Source organism: Coregonus clupeaformis, unplaced genomic scaffold (genome assembly GCF_020615455.1).
Source record: "Coregonus clupeaformis isolate EN_2021a unplaced genomic scaffold, ASM2061545v1 scaf0183, whole genome shotgun sequence".
Lineage (NCBI taxonomy): Eukaryota > Metazoa > Chordata > Actinopteri > Salmoniformes > Salmonidae > Coregonus > Coregonus clupeaformis.
The window spans coordinates 48,601-60,593 of NW_025533638.1; the positions used below are offsets into that span (position 1 = coordinate 48,601).

The window sequence follows — 11,993 nt, forward strand, 5'->3', positions numbered from 1 at the left end:
CACCTTAGCTTGCTACATAACTTCTGGGTGATAGGAACCTACGAGCACCACCACCAATCAGCCTGCACCACTGTGCACACACCCATTGTTACTACGACGTTTTTCCTACAGTATGACAACTAGCGTAACCATGACAGCAAATGATTGCTGTCTGAACACACACAAATCCAATCTGGTCACTTGTAACTTGCTGTTTGGACAGTCAGGATTCCAAAACGGATTTGAAAAACCAAACTGATTTGAGCATTAAAGCCTGCAGTGTGACAACAAGGCTTAAGCACAGGCGTCAATTTAAATGCCACATCTTATTGCCTGTTCTTTATAGGACTATTGTAACACTGTATCCTGACATCAGGAATGTGTGAGATTTTGTATATTAGTTATACATTCATAAGAAGTAGAATTCAATCAAAAAGACCAACTCAACTTGAACCACAGTAACGCATCACTGAAAGTTAGATTGGTTGGTCAGAATAGGAAGAGACTCAATACAACAGTTTGAAGCAGAAAGTATAGTTTATTGTGTCCAGTATAAGAAAATCAACCAAAAGCAGTGGAAGGCACACATTGTACTGGGGGGAAGGGGGGGGTTGTCACTTATACAAGTGCCAGCAAACCTCAACGTCAGTGGACAAGACACCCCCCAATCCACATATAGACAGACGATCATATCAAAATATACTGGTACACAGGTGTGACGCCGACACCGCCCACCACTCAGTCAACAAGATGGTCTTTCTTGGTTCCAACCCGACTGAAAACGGTGTCCATATTCGGACAGCCTCAGTCTTTGCAGGACTTGACAGACAACTCCTGCGGTGACTGAGGCTGTGTCCCAATATGGACACCGTAACTTCTGACAAGAATTAAAGGATGCAAACCAGTTACCAGGCAAAACTTTCCAGCTTCTACAACATCAAAACAAATTACTTTGCAAAAATATATTCATATATACATTTACATTTTTAGATGTTTGTTTCATATACTCCCCCGGATAAACTTTACAAAAAAGCAGAACACTTTTGAATGGTACAGCGATAGGATGGTACAGCTTTCTGTGAGAAACATAATGCGAAGAGAAGAGTCGCCCCGTTTAGCTTCATATTGGCAGAGTTATAGTTTTTGGAGAAGGGACTGTATGACAGTTGCAGTTTTGTCATCATCATAGTACATAAACATGTATTTTCAATACACACTTTTTATATGAAGTCAACGCTTCAGGAAAAATACTGTTTTGTATGCGTGTCCTTTTACATGTTACAACAAAATTAGTAAAAGAAAAGATCTAAACAAAACGTCATGGAAAGATACATCTGGTAGGACATGTCAGCATCAGGGGTCAAAGAGCATCGTGAAGGTTTTACGTTTTTGGTGAGAGAAAAACAATTCCCAGAGTCAGAAATATGAATAGAAAGCTGAGCTAGCGAGTACAGTCCTGAGTCCACCTCTCCCATTTCAGATTGGATTTCAGTGTGTTGGTGTTTTTATGAGTGGGCATGCCAGCCAACGCAACTTGCTCAGGGGTACTCTTGTCCCAGCTTCTTAAGAGTCGCACAATGTATTATGGATGAATAAGAACAGTCGGGTGCCTGTGTGTTTGGCCCATTCATTGCATACAAGGTTACATTACATAATCACCAGTGGTACTAAGGTTAATTGGAGTCGTAGTTTCTCTCCAAGGTGAAGCCCCTGTGCGCGTGTCAGTGTACTACTGTTTGTTTATTTGGGATCGAGCCATAAGACGATTGCTATATCAAAGGGCAATGTTTTATAGCCTCGTCACATTGTCTTTGTCACACTCCTACCTAGCAGATTGTGGAAACTGCATGGCTCAGTTCAGTTTATGTTGATGAGGATGTGGACCGCCACAAGTCAGTTTGATAACAGAGGGTAAAGAAGAAGCAAGATGGCCGTCTCAGGTTCCCACTGTTTTTTCCTTGGGACTTGGGGAGGGTAATCTCAAGACTGGCAAGAGGGGCTGAGTTTGGGATAGGAGTAGGGGAGGGGGGTTAGAGAGCTCCAAATCCGCTCAGCAGCTTGGGCTCTGGGTATGTAGTTAGGGGACTAGGGGTAGGGGTGTGTAGTTAGGGGACTAGGGTTTGGGGTCGGGGTGTGTAGTTAGGGGACTAGGGGTAGGGGTGTGTAGTTAGGGGACGAGGGGTAGGGTAGTGGTGTGTAGTTAGTGGACAAGAGTTTGGGTAAGGTAGGGGTGTGGCAGGGTACCAGATGACAACTGTCTTTATTCAGTCATTGGTCAGAACACTCAGAATGAGTAGTTATCGGGGAAGCCCAGTAACGAGACGCACCGCTCCCCTCCGTCAGCCAGGTAGGGGCCACAGCCATCCTCGTAGTGGGCCAGGGGCACGGTGGTGTCCTCCTCCCCAGACGGGGCAGGATGTCCGGGTCCTGCTTCAGGCTGGGCCTCTGGCTGTCAGGGAAGGCCATGGAGAAGAGCGCCTCGGGGTCACACGTAAACTTGTACACGTACCTCTCTCCAGCCACCTGATCCCACACAAAGAGAGCAGAGGGAGTTAGACAGTCGTTCAGCGTACGACCGCTAGTAGTTTGAAAATAACTTTGGGACTTTATTCCCAACCTTCTGAAACTCGCAATGCATCTGCCCTGTCCTTATGTGCAACCAATGTACTGTTTATTGGTGCAATGTAGCCCTCAATTGTACTGATGTTTTCCCTCAATTCATAAAGCCTCCACTGAATTTGACCCAAAACAGAGAACTGTAATTGACTTTAATTAAAATTAAATTTTACCTTTACCTTCTGCATGATGCCCTTCTCATAGTAATAGCGTAGAGAGCGGCTCAGCTTGTCGTAGTTCATGGCAGGCCGGTTCTTCTGGAGGCCCCAGCGCCGAGCCACCTGCCACAGGGGAGGAGAAAGGAAACTATTCTGATCAACCTGTAGATACATACACCAACTTCTTTTGTGGTTAGTTTCCGTGTGTCACTTCTAGTGCCTTAGTAATACGGTGTGATTATTCCTGGAAGCACAGCGTAACAACTATTTTCATGAACTATTGTAACACTCCAGTTACTTTGAACTCATAGACAAAATGATGAAAAACTCAAAAAGGAGCCCTAAAGTCTCAACTCAGTCACTAGAACCACGGCTCTGCTTGCTGACCAACTGCCAACTGACCTCTTCGGGCTCGACGAGTTTGAACTCCATGCCGCGGCCGGTCCAGGAGATGAAGTGGACCGTTGGCCGGGTCGTCCAGCAGAGTGACCAGGAACTGCCAGGAGCTGCAGGGAACCTCGGCGCTGGTAGGGCGGTCCGTCAGGAACACTCCGGCCTCCTGCTTGATCTTGCCTGGATGGACAGCAGGAGAGGGGGGAAAGAGTGAGTGAGTGTGTAAACGAAGGAGTGGTGTGGACACCGTCAGGTGAAAGATTCCAGTGATGGGCAGTCTGAGCATGAGGATAAGATAAGAGGTTCTGTTCATGTCACACAGGCTTGCTAACTCTGTTCAAGGCCCCTTGGATCTACTCCTGTCATCCACACTGCCATGACATAACTAGAAGATGTCAGATACCAGGATTCACAACCTGCTGCCATTCACACCTAAAGCCTTGTGTCAAACCAGTCAGAGGTTCAAATAGTTTCTTTTAAATACTTTCAGTGTTTGATTCTGCATGGATGGATGGGGTTTGCACTTTTGGGACAATTCCAGGGGTTATTTTGTGCCAGGCAAGTCATTGTATTTCATACTATTAATAGAGGAATGTCTTACCTTCTAGTCTCTCTGGAACCACGCACGTGTCGTCGTTGTACAGATGAGGCTCACGGCAGTAGACCAAACCCATCATTGTTTTGGTAGAAGTTACCGGACTTCCCGAAAGAAGACTGGCAGTTCTGCATTTCTGTAAGACACGAGGGAAAATATTACACATCTTTTTCCTTGACATGTACCCTTCAAACCAGAAAGATAGACAAAAAGAAAGATATAAAAACTAATGGGTGTTCCTTTGAATAGATTCTTACTACTAACTTAGTTTCTCAATGCTATCTTTTTAAAGTAGCCATTAGCCTAATGACATAATACCCAGTAGAAGACGGGACATACATTCTCACACAGCCAACAGTCTCTTTACAGTCCCGTTTTTTTTTAGCTGGGACTTTATCAAGAGGGTTTGACTGTTACATCACTGACAGAAAGTGGGCTAGACATGGAGAGTGAAATGAGGTCATCTTAGCTTTCAAGATAAGTGTCTTAGAATGCTACACTGCTACACACCCAACGACTACTACTAATACTCAGTGTCCACATCAGCCTGAAACATGCTTACTGTTTTATCCCCATCGCTGTATTTGTAGCCACACACAGTTGACTCTCAAAGGAGCGGCTAACTTGGACAGCTTGGGCTGCTTCCAAACCCTTAGGGCCTTCCTGTCCGGACTCAGATTAAGCCTAGGCATGGAAGGAGAAGCACTTCCTATTGAGATTCTCCATTGAACATGTTTTTTTACTCCAGGACTAGGCCGAATCTATGAGTGGGAAACTGAGCCTCAAAGTCCGTTGCCATCAACGATTCCCCAGGGCTCACCTTGTTCAAAGCAGAAATCCCGGGGCTCCTGCTTGATAGAGAGGCCCTGGAACGGGGTGCGGGGATGGCCCATGGTGGGGACCCCGTGCTCGGTGTAAGGGAGGTCGACCAGCTCCTGCTTGAAGCCCTGAGCAGGGAGGAGGACCAAGGGCTCTGACAGGTGCCGCTGGTAGAGGGGGCGGCCGTACCGGGACAGGGGGGCGCGGTGGGGGTGATGGGGCTGAGGGGGGTAGGGGGTACAGGAGGCACCGTCAGACGGAGGGAAAGGCTGACATGGCTCAGAGAGCTGCCGCTGGAACCTGGAGAGGGGGAATCAGAGACAGAGAGAGACAGACAAACAGAGAGAGACAGAGACAAACAGAGACAGACAGAGAGACAAAATAAGGAAAAAATCATACAACAATGGGATTTCATGTTCAAATCTATCCAACATGACATCAACTGTGGCACTGAAAATGCATGCTGAGTCCCAGCCTACAGTCGTTCCAATCATGGTTTTAAACCAAGATATACAAGCTATGGGGTCAGACAGTGCATGGTGCCAACACATGCCGGGCCAACCTGAGCCAACACATGGTGCCAACTCACCTGTGTTCTGAGCTATAGGAGGCATCGGAGTGATTGACAGGTAGACGGGGCACGGGCGAAAGGCTGGCTTTGGCTCGGGTGTGGCGGGAGTGTCCGGTGGTGGGAGGGGATCGGGACAGTGCGTGCCCGGTGAGTCGGACGACTGTGGCCGGGGTGTGTCGCATGGACAGGGGGCGTGGATCTGCCTCTGCAGGGCGGGGCTGAGGGCGAGGCGGGCGGGGTTAAAGTATTGATGCCGAGTGGCTTCCTGTGAGGAGTGGGAGGGAGGGAGGGAAGGGGTTAACTTGGGCCTGTAGAGGATTGCTGTATTCTCTCTGTGGACTTACCATGACATATTGACGGTGTGTTATCTGACATTATAAACTGTGTGGTTGGAGCCCTGAATGCTGATTGGTTGACAGCCGTGGTATACCACGGCTATGACAAAACATTTATTTGTACTGCTCTAATTACATTAGTAATTAGTTCATAATAGCAATAAGGCACTCGGGAGTTTGTGATATATGGCCAATATACCGGCTAGGTGTGTCCAGACACCGCTTCGTCGTGCATAAGAACAGCCCTTAGCCGTGGTATATTGGCCAACCACACCCCTCAGGCCTTATCAACTTGATTTAGGTATACCTAATTAAGCAATGTCTTAGTAGAAGTACATTTGAGTCATTTAGCAGACGCTCTTATCCAGAGTGACTTACAGTTAGTGAGTGCATACATTTTTCATAGTAGAGAAATGTAATATCCCTTTACAGTCTTTTATGATCTTTTATTGGTTGTAACTGAAAATACCTCTTTCTACAGAGAGTACAATTTGGGGCGGGGTGTAAAACCTTGTCGTGTCAGTGTGTAATGTAGCGTACCTGTTGCTGTAAAGGTCCTTGTCTGTGTAGGGCGTGGGTCTCTGTTGTTCCTGACTGCAGGGGGACAGATCTCTGGAGGGGCTGACTCTCGCTTCACTTTACTGGCTGGAGGACCATGGAACATTACTTTGAAGAAAGGAAGAGTACATCACAAAACTGCACAATAATATAAATATATATATATATATATATATATATATACATACATACATACATACATACACACACACACACACACACACCATTTAAAGATTCACTACAGTGAATGGATGTATTCAGTATTCTTGTTTTGTGTGCTGGGTGTCTTTAATTACAACCTCCAATTGTTTTATTTTTTTCTCTTCTGTTTGTTGTTTAGTCAATAGTGAATTGTTGAGGTTCTAAAACTGTCCTTCTGTTTGGGAGGGAAAACTATAAACCCAGCAGTGAATGACAAACGGTGTACTTTCACTAGTTGTTTTTTCATTGTTTCCAAGGCAACAATCAGACCAGTAAACAAAGATGCATTTGTATTAAATTGCGCAGAAAAGTGTTGCACAGACCAGAACATGCCAATATGCTCCAACTTCCACCAACAGTTAGTAACTTAGGCAGCCATTGTGTGTGTGTGTGTGTGTGTGTGTGCATACAGTAGGACTTTAACTGGGTGCTGTGTTGGCATCAGAGGCTGGGTCTATGCCTACATCAACTCCCCATTTCCTGTTGTGCCACAGAACGGCCATCATTCAGCTTCCGCAGTCTAGCAAATCACCCAGCGCAGCCACAGGCCAGCAGAAAGTCAACACTTTATGGAGTTATGCCTCTCAGTGCCCATAGTGACCTCCATTATCTGCTAAGGTGTTGCGCATCGAGCATCTATGACTGAAACACTTTATATTTCAGTTTGAAAACCTCAAACAGACAACTGGATTGTCTGCGTTACAGAACCACAGTGCAACTCAACCACAGCCTGCAGCTCAGCTGGTAGAGCATGGCGCAGTAACGCCAGGGTAGTGGGTTCGATCCCGGGACCACCCAGACGTAAAAATGTATGCACACGTGACTGTAAGTCGCTTTGGATAAAAGCATCTGCTAAATGGTATATTATTATAATATGATTTAATTCTCAGTAGAACAATAATTAAACTCTTGCAACATTTCTTTAAATCACTAACAACTCTACCACAGGTCATTGCTGGTAGTTAATAAGAGTGTGTTCTCACTACTCAGCCAAGTTCATTGCTAAATTAAGGAGTAAGGAGTTGATGGCAGAATGCCATGTGATCGCTATGGACACTGCCCTTTGCCCAGCTGCAGAGTCCACACACACACACACTGGAGAAGGACTGCTGAATGAAGGGTCTGTGAGACCAAATGGTAGCATGCCAAACTAGGGAGCGTCATGCCAATCCCGTCGCCGCACACACACACGACTTCGACACACTCAGACTCTTTAGCAAACACAACAATCGTCCGGCTGTGCCATAGCACAATTCACTCAGTGTGTACACTCTGAGGATACACACCGCATTAAAAATGTCACTAGCTGCGTCCCCGACGAATGAAATACAACGTTGCAGTGAAACAAGGCAAGACCGGGCCTCTAAAACCCTCTTCTTCCTCTATAGGATCATTCACATGTTGCAACTAAACCAGCCTGTAGCTCGTCTGGAGCCAAATCAAAGGCTTCCATTCAAACCTCACGCATATATTATTCTAGGCAGCGAAAGAGAGAGGAGATGAGTACAAAGCAAACAGCATGAGGGTTCTGTGGGCCTGGATTGGAACGCAGCCCATCCTAGCAGCCAAGAGCTGTGGTTGGTCGGTTGGGACTCCATGGAAGGCCATCCCAGGCTGCTGTGGCGCACCTGGGTCATGTTAAGTAAGGCCCACCGTAGCGAAACGCTTTACAACAGAAAATCTCCTGTTTCAAACCGTTTCTCTTTATTCCTCTGATGTTAATGTGGTGAATCAGGGCAGAGAACAGAGAATAGGAATGTCCTCATTCGGGTTGACTATAAAAGAGGATAGCTGAGGGATCTCTGGTATAAAAGCACAACATTCTTGATTTTCACTAGGTGAGTGGTGTCTTATTCTAAGGTAGCCCTTTTTTCCTGCTCCTTTGTTTGAACACAAACCCTACAATCCAATAATCAAGGTGTGATCGAGGGCAATGATTGGCTACAAGGACAGAAGCAAGACCACTGATTGGCTACAAGGACAGAAGTAAGACCACTGATTGGTTACAAGGTCAGAAGCAAGACCACTGATTGGCTACAAGGACAGAAGTAAGACCACTGATTGGCTACAGGTCAGAAGCAAGACCACTGATTGGCTACAGGTCAGAAGCAAGACCACTGATTGGCTACAGGTCAGAAGCAAGACCACTGATTGGCTACAGGTCAGAAGCAAGACCAACGGCAGGATGAGCGGAGGTTGGTTTAATCAGGGCTCAACGACGTCAATTGGATTTCTGCTTTCGATGACACAAATCTGTTGTTAAATTTCCCCTCAGCCTACGTAGGCAACCCATGAGCCCTAACCACGTACCCATAAAAATTCACTCACTGACTAGTGACGCACTGAATTAATATGCCAACTGGATAAGACTGGTATTGGAAAAACAGTAAATCTCTTTGTTGTGCTTGTGATGCTTGTATGTTGTGTCAAAGACCATGTCTGGGAATTAAGGGATCATTAGGAAATGCGCAACTATGCAAGAGCAGACGCTTGTCGATTCCCCTTTGTAACACAAATACACATGTAAATATTTAAAATCGGTTGGTACTTACGGTTATCCGACTGGAAATCTGGGACAAACTGTTCATCATCAGGCACCTGAGCTGAAAGAGGGAACAGAGAGAGTTAAATGACTAACTTATGGATGGCATGCCACATGGCTGAGTCACTTTAATAGGCGTAAATAGAACAAACATAATGCACTTGATACAGTACAGTAAAAAAAACTTAAATATTTATGATGCACTTGATGCAGTACAGAAAAAAAAACGGTAAATATTTATGATGCACTTGTTAAAAAGAGGAAGTCATATAAAGTTTTAAATAACAACCTATATTTTCCTGTTTTTCCTGATTTAATAGCCTCGGGTAAACCACTGATGTTACTAAAAACAATGAGCATGATGCAAGATTGAAAACCTACTGAAAGACAAGAGCAGAACTCACCTTCTGCAATCCATGCCTCTTGAAGTTGCAAGAGGTCTTGAAAGAGATCTTCTGTGTCCTGGGCAAGCTCGGTGTCCACAAACTTTCTCTTCCGGTCGTTGAATGGCGCGTTCGCTGGTTCTTCCATGTGAGAATTCTGCTAGGACAATGTTTAAAAATACCTACAACATTAGCGATTGCATTGATGTGGAAATGAACAATGATTAGCCTAAACATGATTGGTATCAAAAATCCCTAAGCATCTATGTATCCTAAAAAGTAAATCAGGTGCTATCTTAATCCACTCTATGAAAAGTTTCAGATTAGTGCTTTGATCAAAATCCTACGTGGAAAAAAATATCAGAGAAAACGTCCAGAGAATAGTCTAAATACTCACACTAGGGGGGGACATGAAAGGGACTTGCTGGTCGTAAAATCCGTCCATGTTGCCTGAATGTCTTCACACCCTCTGGACTGAAGTTGGTGTTGGAGGGGCTGACTGTAGCAGCAGGAGATCCTCGTCCGTCGGTCTGTTCTTTCTGTGGAGAGCCGAGAAAAGTGGCACGCAAGTGCGTCCCCTGGTCAGTAGCCTATACCCAAATCACCTGTCATTTAACGTCAACACAGACATAGGATGTTTCCCCAAATGGCAACCTAACCTATTCCCTGTATAGTGCACTATGCCCTTTGGGCCCTGGTCAAAAGTAGTGCACTAAAGGGCAAAGGAAGCCATTTGGGATACAACCTCAGCCTGCCTTCAGGATAAAACAGTTGTTCCTTTCCTCTGTCTTGGGTGTTTGTTTTGTGTTGTTTGTTTGCGTAACCCTCCCTGCATCGGAGTGTTGGCGGACTGTACACCATGTCAGTGAGCATGTACTCAATAGGCTGGGGACAAAGTCCTTACATAGGCATGGCAGCAAGGCACAGTAAGCTATCTGGGGATGAGACTGTTGACATTACAGTCTTTACATTAAGTAGAAGGACTAGGCGGGAGCGGTTTTGAATAAGTGTTCAACTGAGTGCTAGTAAAATAGGATTCAAATCAGGGGCTTGAGTTTAGTAGTCCTTGATATATGTAAAGATTGGATAAACTATTATTTAGGAATATTTAATTTCGAGTCAATAACAGAACGTATAAAAAGTATACATGCAATAATCTGAATCAAAAACATTATAGGTGACGTTTCAACATTATTTGACAAGTATTGGATAAAGTTAAGTTTTCAGGGCAGCAGGGTAGGAGAGGGTTAATCTCAGCAAAGAAAATCTAACCCAGTTCAAGAAGTAGCTAAACTCCCCACCCCCCCGCAGACCCTCCTCCCTCTACCGTTTCTTATTCCCCTCATGGCCCCAGCTTGTTTTTCTCAATGAAGTGAAATTTGATCCCTGAGCGAAAAGATGGGGGTGGGGGAAGGAGTCGAACCTTCCATTCATAAAATGTTAGAATCGTCTATGAAGATTCTGCATGCGCAGTAGCACGCCAAAATACTGCAACATAAACAATCCCACCTCAAAGTAAGTCATGTAAAAACATTTTCCTACGAATAAGAAAATGGTTGCCAAATTAAGATACATATAAAATGGCGTTCACATTGCTGCCCCCCCCCCACCAGATAGCTAGAAAATGCTTGCCAGAGAACTCGCATTCTATGGATGCAAGTCGGTCAAAGTTAATGCATCATTACAGGCGCTTGAAATAAACTAACGCAAAAACCTTATACGCATCTTTTTGTTGCGGTTGATAATTTGATGTGAAACTCACCTTTGCGAAGATGTAATTCCTTTGCAATGTTGAAAATAAGTTATGTTTCACTCACGCTGTTGCAAACGTCCTTTCAGAATTGACGTCTATGCTCTTCTCACACAAAGCTTGATTGTGGATTTCTGAATGGAATCGTCTGGTTTTCCCTTAAGCGAAAATAGAGGACTCCATAATACACGCCCATTGGTTGTTACACTATGCCATTCAAGTGACTGACCAATCGACGTTCAGAGAGCTCTTTGGACCCCAGTGACCAATGGTGAGCGACCTTGTCTTGTTTTTATGAATGACTGCTTTTCATTCACGTCAGACGGCCAGACACGGGGTGGAACGAAAAAGTTACAGTAGAAACAGATACTGACATCTTGAAACATATAAACTCGAGTACATTCACACAACAACCAGATAAAATGTTTTGCTACAAAGTTGTTACATAGTTATTACAGCATCTTGCTACATTGTTATTACAATATCTTGCTACATATTTGCCATTTTCAGTTTAGAAAAACAGTCTTGTCTGGGAGAACAGCAGGATATGCAGTGTCCAGTTTCACATGTTTTTTAGTTTTTTCTTCTGACATTGATTAACTGCTCAGGACAGAGCTGGCTGTATGGAGTCTGGACACAGTCGATCACACACACTTTACACGCAAACACACACACACTATTCTGCCCAGGGTTGAACTGCAGTCAGATAAGAAAATGTTAAAATGGTTACAGTCGATTAAATGCCAAACATGATCTGAGTTGCAGGGTAATTATAATGACCTCATACTACCTGTTATGTAAAATGTTATGGTGGTACAGAGGGATGCTCCATTGTCTGCACAGACTCTATAGTATTAAAGAGATATAACTATGGTGTTACAGAGATATACACTGAGTATACCCAGGGGTGTAAAGTACTTATGTAAAAATACTTTAAAGTACTACTTAAGTTGTTTTTTTGAGGTATCTGTACTTTACTATACTATTTATATTTTTTTACTACTTTTACTTTTACTTCACTACATTCCTAAATAAAAGTATGTACTTTTTACTCCATACATTTCCCTGACACTCAAAAGTACTCGTTACATTT

General features: G+C 44.5%; 1 pseudogene; it reads right to left on the reverse strand.

The window, feature by feature from the left end:
* Positions 1-1,252: 1,252 nt before the first annotated feature.
* Positions 1,253-10,966, reverse strand: LOC123484005 (annotated as a pseudogene).
* Between the last annotated feature and the right edge of the window lie 1,027 nt (positions 10,967-11,993).